Raw genomic sequence first — 13,316 nt, 5'->3', positions numbered from 1 at the left:
GCTTGCGTTTCCCTTAGAGGTTTGTGATCTGCCCTTGGGAAAGGTCATGGAGGAGGATGGTCATTGTGTAGCCCACATTTGCCATATCTTGAGGATCCATAGCACATACGCAGGAATGCATGCTACAGTAGCAAAGCACATAGAAATCAACATTTATAAAGTCAATGAAACGGCACCTCATTTTTTAAGCGTGATAATGCTAACCACCATATGCCACACTTACCACCATATGCCACATTATGAATAAGTCACTTGGTCATTTCCCCAGTAGTGATTTCATACCCATAAGTAAAGACTCCCTGAGATTTGGAACATTTAACAGTAATGGTGAGCTAATAGATAATTATATCAATAAAGAAGTAGGAGGAAAATCAGAGAATCAAGAAAGATATATAAAATAAATGTTATAAACAAAGCCCACTGGCATTTCTTTAAGATTAGCTTTTCTTGAATACTCAACCTCATCAACAAGAAAAATTCTACAGAAATCTCAATTGCAAGCTGGGCAGTGGTGGCACACGCCTTTAATCCCAGCACTCGGGAGGCAGAGGCAGGCGGATCTCTGTGAGTTCGAGACCAGCCTGGTCTACAGAGCTAGTTCCAGGACAGGCTCCAAAACCACAGAGAAACCCTGTCTCGAAAAACCAAAAAAAAAAAAAAAAAAAAAAGAAATCTCAATTGCATTAGCCAGTCAGTCTCTAGCAAGAGGAATAAGAACAGATTCCCCAAGACCTAACCAAGGTACAATACCCAGCATGAATGGTCCTCTGGGAGATTTTAAATCATCCAGCCTTAGACAGCACATCCATGCAAGGCTGTCCCGAGTGGGACCTGTGAAAAAGATGACAAGAAGATTGACAAGGGTGGAATGGGGAGAAAGGGAGAATGTCATTGATGAACTATAGCAGAGGGGCAGGGAAGGGCCAGCCAGGACCCAAGCCTGGGACCAGCTTATGCATCTGATTGTGGTTCAGGGACAGCCTTTTAGATTTCTGAGTGGAGGCAGCAGAGGGTTAATAGTGTTGGAACAGCAAGCCAGAGGTAACCTTGGCAACAGAGTAGTAAATGGACCAGACCAGGATAATAGCAAGAAGAGGACAAGGGGAGAAATTACAGGATAATGTGGACATTTTGTTCTTCGCACATTAAAACAATGGTTCTGGCCTGCTGTCAGCACAGAGTGTTCTCTGGGGCATTTGTGAATGGCAGTCATGGGTTTGTGCTGATGTGGCCTCCATTTCTTGTTCAGACTTGCTCATGGCCAAGGACAAAGATTAGAGTGAGCTATTGTTACAGTTACTACATTGAATAGGGTTGTGTACAAATCTGGTGTGTGGCAGAAGACGCACACACTTAGCTAGCATAAACAGAATATGAATGCTGGAGTCTGGCCTTACATAATTAGATAGAACACACTGAGTGGTGAGTTTTCCCCTTCTAGTCAGCCAACCACAGCCTTCATGGCTATGGTTAAACCCTCTGCTGACATTCATCTCATCTCTGGTTGCTTCCCATAGCTAAAAATGTGACCAGACTAATCAGGTTGGTGCTCGCACTAAAACTGCACACGTGTGGTGCCTTCAATTTGGGGCCTGGGGTCCCTCAAATTTTTCTTTCTCCTTTTTCCTTTCTTTTTGACCACTCATAAATGTTCCCGGCTGAGACCACTTGGAGAGGCCTCTAGTCTCTGGCTTCCAAGTGGCCTGAACCTGGAGTCAGTCAGGCTTCATCCACACCCTGCCTGTAGAGAAGAGACATTTTCCTAAAGGCTTCGTGGTGTTGCTGTTTCATTAACGCCCCACCTGTAAAGAGGAGACATCCTCCTATAGGCCCTGTGGTGATTTCACGGGTTATCACATTTTTCAGCTATGGTATAAACCCTCAAACTATCGGCCACCAGCCTGTGAATGCTCTGCCCATGTCCTGCTGGCTCATCCTCAAACTATCCCTGCCATCGCTACCGCTGGTCCCACAGAAACCGACAAGATTAGTCGGATCCGCGAGGCAGCTGTTTTCAATTCCAGCCTTTGTTCCCCATTGTAGCTTGTGGCTCTGTGTCTCAACAACAGGGCAGATCATGCTTCTAGGTCTCTCTTGTTATTATGTTCAAAACTCCTGCGGCTCAAAAATAGTGGCTTTTCATACATGTGACCTGCCATTTTGACTAAGGTCAGGTGACCTTACTGCCATCTTAACTGTCAGCCAGATCAGGTGACCAAGTCCTACCATCTTTACTAAGGTATACCCTGCCTAGTCCCTTGGTTTACTTATGTTTTTGTCTTTAAATTCCTCTTACTGACTCTGTTACATGTGTGTTTGGCACAGTGGCATGCCTTTGGTAGGGCCCACCAAGAGCATCCACTTCACCCAATTCCTGTTCACTGTATGTATACATACATGTAACTTAAATGTAGCTATGTTTACTGTTAGAAGTTATAATTGTGTATTCATTGTATCACATTCCAGACTACAAAGCAGTAAGTCTCATGTTTTAATTGGTATGTACTTTTAAGTCTCTTACAAAAATACAGTACATTTAATCCTATCCTGCTTTAAAATATATTAATTTGTTCTATACTATTGTCAGTCCTGTTAAGCTGTATTGTAAACAGTTCTTTCCTACTTTGTCTTTCACAGGTATAAATATCACCTGTTAAGTTGAGAGCCAGTACAGTCAAGCTTGGATCCAGCTCTCCAGGCAGATTCTATAACTTATCTATACCCAATAAACAGTCCTCAACTGCTCAGAGATCTAAGGAATATGGTATTTAAATGCTTAATTATTTAAAAAAAAACCTTTCATAACAAAAAGAGACAGGTTGGCTCCTAGCAGCAACACTCTACTTCCTCCAAAGAAGACAGAAGATAAATGGGCACAGAACAACATTCATCCACAATTCGCTTCAATTGCCAAGCACTGACCACTGGAAAACTGCCTTTCATCTAAACTGAAGATCTCCAGACAGTGGACAGAATCCTAGAATCGACAGCCTAGCTTCTCAGGCCAAGGTAGGCTTGTCTTCCTACCTTCCTACAGATTTCTTAGCCCACAGCATCTTCTGGAGCCTGGCAGATCCTGCACTAAACAGCAAAAGAAAAATATGACCCTCAGCGACTATGGAGGAACTTGAGGAGTAGCTCTAGGTGCCAACCAAATAAGTTCTCTGTTGTTTTTTAAACAATAACTCAAGTAAAATTTTATCGTTCTCAAAGGTCTCTGATACAGCTTGACAGCTGAGGGGTTTTGTCAGTTTAAAAGGACAACCTCAGATAAGGAAAATGGTACATTTACACAATGGGTACTACACAGAAGAAAAAAATAATGACAGCTTGAATTTTGCATGAAAATGGATGGAGCTAGAAAACATTATTTTGAGTGAGGTAACCCAGACACAGAAAGACAATTATCACATGTACTCATCATAGGTGGTTTTTAAACATAAAGCAAAGAAAGCCAGCCCACAAACCAAATCCTAGAGAACTTAGGCAACAATGCGGACACTAAGAGAGACTTACATGGATATAATCTACATGGGAAGTAGAAAAAGACAAGATATCCTGAGTAAGTTGGGAGCATGGGGACCTTGGGGAAGGATTGAAGGGGAGAGGAGAGAGGAAGGGAGGGGAGCAGAGAAAAATGTAGAGCTCAATAAATATCAATAAAATATATATATATATATATATATATATATATATATATATATATATGGACAACCTCACCAAATTTCAAGAAGTACAAGTTAACAAAATTCTCTCTCACACTGCCTTTCATAGTCTTAAAGACACTTTTTATTATGCAAAAATATCTGTCACAGTCATTCTGATATAAATATGCTGCTGTTTAAAACTTATGTTTTAAACAAACCCCCAAAATTCTTGTAAGTTTCAGGGAGCCAAATTGAAGGATCCACCTTAAGCAGGTCAGATACACCCCTCTCAATTCCCTGGTCCTAATTTTTTTTCCTAAACTTAACTTTGTCCTCTGTTCTGCCAATACCTTAAACAGGTGTAAGAGACACCAGACATTTCTATACCACAAACACCAGACAGGAACAAAGAGACCAGCTACCCCAGGATGTGATCAGCACCCAGCTTTTCTCAGGTTCACCACCAAGACGTCTACAAATAAGCAGGAAACAGTCTTGAGACTCTGCCATTCCAATTCCTTTAACCTGTGGTGCCTAACCTCCCACCTTTTTATTATAAAAAAGAGATGGTAATGTAATGGTCTGTCTTGTCCCTTTAAGAGACAAGGTCTGTCCACTCCCTCACCCTTCTGCCAAGTCAAGTGGATCTTTCTTCTGCTTCCAGCCTTAGTTCCTTCCTTTCTGTTTCTCTCCCAAAGAGGCAGCTTCTGCCTTGCTCCTTCTCCTGGCTTCTCCCCTTTCTCCCTCGCCCCCCCCCTTTCTCCTCTTCTCCTTTCACCCCTTTCCCCTTTCCCTTCCATAATCCACTAATTAAATACCCACTTTCTCTGCATGGCGTGTCTGTCTCTGTCTTTCACCTGCCACGTGGCTCCCTGCCTAAGACCTGCTGGCTCTTGCAGCCCGCGAGCCACTTGAAGAACTGCAGTGTTTTACTACCTCCCTCCTTGTGGCCCACTGCCCGCTGCAGCCACCAGGGGAAAGGTGCTGTTTTATTTTTACTATAACAATCATCATCATGATTACTACCATTGCAACATGTTGGCCATGGGAACAGTCGAATCTGAACATTGTTGACGGGAGTTTGTAAACAGCAAAAGCAGGGCTTTACCATTTTGCTTTCCAAGGACACTGATGGAGGGGAGCATAGCTGTAGACAGCAGAGAAGCCACTGGCAAATCCAGCTCTCAGCCTAACTCTCCTTATGCCAAGGTGAGACTTACAAGCTCTTACCAAAGAAGTTTCTCTAATTCTATCAAGCCCTCTAGATGACTCCAAGAGCAATAATAAGAGTGCCAAGAAACTTGAAGTCAACTTAGGAACCATATTTTGGGCAAAGCTACACTTCCATTGATCTATTTACCCCTCCAGAAGAGGTTTCAAAAACTCAGGCCTTTCTTTCTCCCTTCCCTAGTGACGGAAGCAGGGCCCTGCCCAAAGTATTGTGTTTACCCAATGTTCCTATGGGTTCACTCAGGATTGGAGCAGCTGCATGCTTTCCCAGGAACAGTAAGTGGGGATTTCACATGGTGGTAACATAGGGATCCAAGCTGGTGATTTTGCTAAGACAAACACACCCTGAGAATTGCTGTTTATTCTAGTATCAAGATGAAGAACTGTAATAGGCAGGGCTCTTCTGGTCAGGACAAACAGGCTTCTACTGCCAGAACCTGCTGTATACACACACTGGATTAGTTGGGTGTGTACATCATTGTTTTTGTCTGATTTTTTATTTTTTGTAATCTAATGAAGACAAATTACATTCTTGAAAACTCTCTGTTCAAACGCAAACTTTGAGATCGATAAAAAGCCTTGTGATCTGGTGGCTGTGGAGCCAAATTTCAGCACTGCGTCTTCTCACTCCAGGTAAAGTCAAAAGTTGATTTTTGCATGATGTCATAGAGGATATTAGAAGTCAGGTCTGCCCTGCCCTGTCACTCAGGCTCACATGAATTCCTAAAATATTTTATGGCCAGCCTGCTTCAAAAGCTTTCTGCCTTCGATTCCCACTACTTCCTGGACCATAGTATTATTCACCCAGGAGTAGCATCTTTTAGTTCTGGGGGTTTCATTTTTGTTGTGGTTATTTGTGTGTGTGTTTGTTTGAGACAGGATCTCCTAGGCCAGAATGGTCTCAAGTTTACTTTGTAGCCAAGGACGACCTAGAGGTCTTGACTCCTCCTCCCAGTGCTGGGACTGCCACGTTGGTACACAAGCTGTGGCTTCTTTAAATTCTTAACAGCCAGCCCCTCTTCTGCCTTAGAGCATTTCTCTACTTCTTCATCTTTTCTTTGTCACTGAAAACAGCCACTAGCCCTTCAGCTTCTGCTTAGTCATCATTGCCTCTGAAAGCCTTCTTCCTCTAGCCTTTGCTCGGCCCACACACAATGCTTCAAACGCAACTGGAGAACATGTACAACACGATCTTGCTCATATACACTGTGTTCCCAGCCCCCTCACTGGGCAATACACAGAGTCAGCAATCAATATCCATTGACAGAATGAAGTTGGGTGTGGAGAACAGGGCTGTAATCACAGCTACTCAACAGGCTAAAGCAAGAGGATCACAACTCCAAGGACTTCCTAGAACACAGAATAGGTTCAAGTTTAGTCTGGGTAACTTAGTGAACTCCTTTCTTAAAGTAAATGTAAAAGGAGGCTTGGGATTAGAACCCAGTAGTAGAATACTTGCCTGCTTCATACAATGCATTGGGTTCAACCCTTAACACCAACCTTAAGACTGACTGAATAAGTGAATGAATAGATAGATGGATGCATGGATAAAAGATGCCTGACTTACATTAATGATCAATCAGAGGACTGTTTTTAATAGGGGCCCAAAAGGCGAGGGATATTTTTAATCCTCAGATTAGACGTCTAAAGGATATGGGAAAGTGCTTACTATTGGGAATAGCGATAATAATTAATTGATTTAACAAAAATAAATCATGGAAACCTGATTGAACTATGTCCACGCAGGATGGAAGCCCAACAGCCCTCAGTTTCAAAGACACATCATCTAATCTGTTCCTGGGAATGTGATCCAGGTTTCTCAAAGGGACTATTTTAAAGATCTCTGTAATGTCAGTCTTTAAATGGCTCCTTGAGGGGCTGCACAAAGAATACCCTCAAGACTGACTCTCCAAATAGGAATTGTGAATCAAGACTGGATTGGAAGTATGAGCGGCTACTCTAGGCTGGAAGCAAGGCCAAGACTTGGCATGAAGCTGCCTTACTAACCATGGAGCAGAGAACAATGCCAGTGGAAGAACTGGACGGGAGCCATTCTTATCAAAAGACACAGCAGCCTCAGTCCGAAAACAATAGGCAAGAGATTTTCCAACCAGAAATGCTGGGAGCTCAAAAACATGTTCATGCTTGGCTTCAGCAAGAAAGTCAAGAGGAAGTTCCCTACCATTAGGGTTGAGGTCAGGCCTGGGATAAGAATAAAGTATGTTGCAACAACAGGAGAAAGAAGCCAGAAGCAAGTAGGACTGGGGGGGAGGGAAAGATACCCTGCTCAAGTCTTAAGAGAAAGCAGCAAAACATGCTGGGCCTGTGTAGGAAGAACCTGAGATGGAGTGGGAAGTACAGAACCAGTGGATACAGTCTCTGTATCAGTGGTTCTCAACCTGTGGGTAGCCTTACCCACAAGGTTGGTCACAAGGGTCACCGTAGACTATTAGAAAACATAGATATTTATATTATGATTCATAACAGTAGGAAAATTACAATTATGAAGTAGCAATGTGGTCGGGGTCACCACAACATGAGGGACTAAAGGGCACAGCGTTAGGAAGGTTGGGAACCCGTGCTCTAGATGCTCAGGAAGTCAGAGGGACTGGGAATGAGATGGAGCTGACCCTGGGCTAGAATCATCTTACAGAATTCCACAGCACCATGTTGTAGATTCCACTGAGAGGAGGGAAGGCAGGATGATCCTAGAGCTGTGAGCACCTAGGGCACTGAAGGGGTTCTGGAATTTGGGGTAGTCATTTTGTAGAGGGCACAGCATGGATAATGATTCATCCCAAGCACATGGTGGGAAGAAGGCTTTCAAGCAGAGTATTTGAGGAGGTGGCTAGGAGCTCCTGTGTGTGTGGGCATCGTATTAGTGATGTGTGGGAAGACAGCTCTGTGTTTTTGCTTCTCCACTTTGCTTGCCTTTGCTTTTCTCAGTGCTGGAGATGGCACCCAGGGCTTGCCCATGTTAGGCAAGTGTTCGCCCACTGAGCATATCTTCCTTCTGAGTAAGCAATTTTGAAATTAAGTATAGAATTGGAGAAGGATGTAAAAACAAAGAAACTAAATTTTGCAAGGCAAGTTGATCTAGAAGGCTCTGAAGGAAGCCCCAGAGGGTCATTCAGGCATTTAGGGACAGGCAGCAGGGCCTCTGCAGCAGGCATTCTCTACGGGGCCTGGACAAGGCCTAGAAGTGCCTAAGACTCAGGCGGGAAGGCAGTAAGAATTCACTGCTCTGTGTAAGACTTGATAGACTAAATGGTCACAAGAGATCTGACTTTTCTCTACTGGTCTGTTTGCAACTGATAGTAACCTGGTGCCATCCGACATCCATTCGGGTGATGGCAGAAAACTCATGACCAGAGTATGGTATTTAGGGCGTCTCATCAAGCCATAAGATAATGTTCTATTGGCATGAAGAGACACCATGACCCAGACAACTCTTAGAAGAGAAAGAGCTTAAGATGTGTGGCATGGGGGGGGGGGCTTGCTTACAGTTTCAAAGGCTTAGTCCATTATCATAATGGTGGGGAGTGTGGTGGCAGGCACGGTGCTGGGGAAGTAGTTGAGAGCCACACCCTGACCCCCAGGCAGAGACAGTATAAGACTGGGTCTGGCCTGAGTTTTTGAAACTTCAAAGCCCACCCTCAGTGATACACTTCTTCCAACAAGTCCACATCCCCTACTCCTTCTAAGCCTTTTAAATTCTAGTCCCATTCCCTGGTGACTAAGCATTCAAATAGATGCGCCAATAGGAGCCATTCTTACTCAAACCACCAAGCTCACAACATTGGTGGTATAGTCAATTGGCCATAAAGCCTGTGTCTCTGAGGACAGAACAGTGAGCTCTTGTATCCTAAATTTTCTTTCCTTCTCATCAGGTACTAACTTAATAAGAAGGAATCATGACTGACACCCACAGCAACCAATCAAGGGACTGGGACTCACAGAAGTGATGTCTCTTCTTTAGAAAAATCGGGGCAGTGATCTTATTAGCCTTGGGCCTCAAACTTAGCAGGCATAAGAATCATTTCTAGAATTTATTTAAAATGCACACTTTAACTAGTTTTATTAAATAAACTATTAAGAAGGCACACATAGAACTAGTGGGTCTGAGTTTCCAGGAAGCAGTAATGCAGAGGTCAATTCTGCCGCAGGAAGCAGAGGCAGAGTTTCCACTTCATGAGGATTCGGCAAAACAAGCGGAAATGTGATTATGAGGTATCTGTGAGAGATGTGGTCAGTCAGACTGCATAGCAAATGATATCTGATGAGCAGATGCTGAAACTAGACAACTTCTGCTTCTGGCTTGCCAGTTAGAACAGAGTCAAGGCGATGGAGTTTCTGGTAAGGTTGGAGCTAACCCTGGATGATGAGCTAGACATTAGCATAAGCACGGAGAGCCAGTCAGGGTCATGGCCAGGGATCAAGGTAGGAGGAAGGACTGAGGCTCAAGCTGCAGTCAAGGTTACTGATACCCAGAAATCTTTTCCTGCAGTTCTCAGTGTGCTAGTGCTGGCAGGAGTCTGATACTGATATCAGCCTTGTATCTGAGACTGGCTCTGGCTGGCTCTCTCCCTCAACCTCTACTCTCCCACTTCACTAGGCAGCTCCTTTAAGCTATAAAGAGTCACAAGAACAGATCTTCAGTCACCAAGTACATCTCCAGTCCTCCAAAGAAACCTGAGATCATATGGCAGGAAGGCTGGACAATCTTGGGCAAGGTTGGTCTGAAGTTGAAGCTGATTCTTAAGCCTTTTTAGATCCTTTCTCACAGTTTACTCCTAGGGAGCTAGAGTTGGGGCTGTGACAACCTCTGGCAGTAAGACAGCAAGCGAGAGATAGTTTTATAATGACACAAGATTTCAACCCCACCATAATGAGAAAGTGTTAGCACCATACCAAAGACATAGTCAATGCCAAAAGAAATGATCAGAATCTGGTGACCAACTTACCTGTTCTGTCTTACATCATTCAGTAATTTAGAGACAAGACCAAAATATAAAGGGGGAACCTAGAATTCTCACTTCTAAAAGGATTCTGCCCTGCATATTTCTATAATTTTAAGGTAATGTGGGCTTCATCAGTTCTTTGATCAGATTGCACTCCTAAAAACTGCCAAAGATCAGCAGCATGGAGAAAATGGAAATTTTGGTGAAGCTGCAGAGAGAAGAAATGGGCCATTAGGATGTTCTTGAGGGAGGGGAATCAGGATTTTGGTGCATTCAGAAGGTAGCTTGGGGTACCACTGCATGGAGAGGAAGAAGAAAAAGAGAAGTGGCCACTCCAGGGCTTCTCTTGCTCTGTTTTCAGAATTGTGTTTCTTTACTTCTTCTCCTGCCTTGCAGCTGGGTCTGTTCCTGCCAGTCATTTAAGGTTCAGCTTCACCATCATCTCCTTCTCAGATTTGCTGGCTATGGTTAGAAATTTTGCACTGTGGGCTTTCACTGTTGTTTATATACATATTTTACATTATGTATGTATATATGTATGTATTTTGAGACAGGTTCTCACTATGCAGCTCTGGCTGTCCTAGAACTCACTATGAAGACCAGGCTGGGCTCGAAGTCACAGAGATTTTGATTACCTCTGCCTCTCAAGTGCCAGGTTCAAAGGCGTGCTCTGCTCCACTATGCCTGGTTTGCAATGATTTGTTTATACCTAGAAATAGCCCACAACCAGCTCTTACCCAGTCCCGCCTTTCTGTTCCCCCTCCTCCAGCTCTGTGAATAATGGCCAGGATCTCACATATGCTAGGAAACTGTTCTATCACTAAACTTACCTCAAACTATCAATTTTTTTGAAATCAGGGAAGTAATCTCCTTTCATGCGTTTCAAATTTGGTCTGTTGCCCAGCTAGTTACTGAGAACTAGAGATATTTTTGATTCATCTGTCCTATCATATCCCCCAATTACACCTTGTTAACAAAGCTTACCAATACTGTTCAGATTGTTTCAGAAAGGCTTCTGCTCAAACAAAAGTTGCTAATTGAAAATTCTTAGGATAATGTAGAAGAATTATACAACCAATTACAGATCATATAGACAAAAAAAAATCAAAAGGATGACCAGGTGTATTTGAGAAACTTTGTAGTAGCATTTTACATATACTATGCTAGCAAAAATTAAAGCAAAATGAAACACCAAGTGAAGTTTTGCAGGAGGCAGTGTTCCCTAGTTGTGGTATGGCAGACTGACCTAACTCTCTAAGAAGTTGTATGAATACCCATTTCCTGTGATTTGTAACATAGCTTGTTGAAAGAAACTATTTGGATGTCATTTAACAAGATAATCTGTTACCCAGTTAGTAGACAATTTCTCAATGTGGCTCAATAATGTCAATTCACAAATAACTGACAAAGTTCCTTGGGGTCCTTGCATCCCAGAGTAATGCATCGCATTATGATTCTCAGTGAGTATGAGGTATGCCTGTCTTTGTTTATGATGTGGGAAAGATGAAGCTATTGGAAATGTTGGGAAATAAACTAGCGAGATGCATTGAATACATTTCTTGACCAGCACATAGGTTGTAGGCAAGAGTATAAACATAAATTGAAGGTTCAGAAACCTGAATTGGCCTCAGGACTAATAGTTTGCCTATCTTTTAAGAATCCTTTGGAGGAGCCTGTTGGTGGTGGCACACACCTTTAATCCCAGCACTTGGGAGGCAGAAGAGAGAGAGAGAGAGAGAGAGAGAGAGAGAGAGAGAGAGAGAGAGAGAGAGAGAGAGAGAGAGAGAGAGAGAGGGGGGGTTGTGGGAGAGCCAGGTCAACACAAGAGAAACCCCGTCTTGAAAAAGAAAAAAAAAAAAGGGGGGGAGAAGGCTAGAGAGATGTTCAGGTAAGAGCACTGACTCTTCTTCACGGGCTGTTCTTCCAGAGGACCTGGGTTCAATTCCAGTATCCACATGGTAGCTCACAACTGTCAGCAACTCCAGTTTTAAGGGATCTGAGACCTGTACACAAATATATATGAAGTCAAAACACATAAATAAATCTTTGGCATGAGCGAGGACAGATGGATCACGAAAGACACGTACACAGGCCTGAGGAAGTTGGTTCAGGGAGAGAGAAAGAGAGACGGAGGGAGGGAGGGGTAGAGAGAGAGAGCTATAGAGAGAGATAGCTATAGAGAGAGATAGGGGAAGAGGGAGGCAGTAGTTACTTCTTCAGAAGAGAGACTGAAGGAGAGTGTGGAGCGGGCATGTCCAGCTTTTAAAGGCTGCCTATGCATGCACACAAGGGCTTATGTAGGTGCATCATGCATAGATCACGTGACTATGCTATGTGCACAGTCACGTAGGGCTTAAGGGCCCCAGTTGACTGTAAATTGCCTGAGCACTTGATGGTGCATGCATGCCCTGGAACCCGGAAGTGTCAGGGTTTGGGGTGGCTAGACATTTTGCCAAAGCGCTGGGTGGTGGAAACCTAATACTATGGAGGATTCACACCCAGACCAGCAACCATGTAAACTTTCACATCATCTTACTGTAAACTTATTCATCATCTTACATGAGAGAGGCTATTTCATGAAGTTTGCCTTTTACTGGGTCAGGAATATGAAACTGTGACCTATCCTATTAATTTTTATAGGTGGATCATGTCTTAGATTGTCTTAGTAGTATTAACCATACTGTTTTTTGTTTTGTTTTGTTTTTGAGATAAGGTCTTATTTTGTAGCTCTGGCTGGCATAGAACTTGCTGGAGATCAGGCTGGCCTTGAACTCACAGAAATCCACCTGTGTTTACTTCTCCAGTGCAGGGATTAAAGACCAGCACCACCAAACTTGGTTAACTTCACATTTGAGGATCTTATAGTAAACACACACAGACACACAAACACACACACATAGAAACACACCGATTTCCTTGTAAATGTGTCCCTTTTCAAAATTGTTAAGACCATAAAAATAAGACAAGGCACAAAGGCAAATCCATTAGAAATTCAAAGTCATCCTCAGCTATACGGGACTTCGGTGCTTTACACACACACACACACACACACACAAACAAGGTAACTGTCAAGTCCCAAAGAAAGCCAGAACAAGTCTTCTCCCAGGAGTCATCCAGCCACTAATTTCCTTCCCCTAGTTTCTGATTCCTAGAACTCTCTTGGACCTTTTGCCCTCTCTCTTCTCTTCTTCTTTAGCTTTCCTGCTCCCCAGTCATGCCTAGATGAAATCTGAAGCCTTCTAGATGCCTTTGGCTGTGTTCTTCCTCATATCTATAATAAAACCGTTTTCCTCGACCATACCTAGGAGCGGTCATGTCCTCATTTTCATGCATATACATAAATTAAATTAAGAAGTGTAAAAGCATGAGAAATGTTCAGAGTATGATAAAGGAAAAAAAGCAAAACATCTGTATGAAAATCATGATTGACTAAGTAAAGGTACATAAACTTCTGAATAACAAAAGTGACCCTGTAGTC

This window comes from Microtus ochrogaster, chromosome 18 (genome assembly GCF_000317375.1).
Source record: "Microtus ochrogaster isolate Prairie Vole_2 chromosome 18, MicOch1.0, whole genome shotgun sequence".
In the NCBI taxonomy this organism is placed as follows: domain Eukaryota; kingdom Metazoa; phylum Chordata; class Mammalia; order Rodentia; family Cricetidae; genus Microtus; species Microtus ochrogaster.
The sequence above is the reverse complement of the archived record's forward strand: the minus strand, read 5'-3'. Positions refer to the sequence as shown.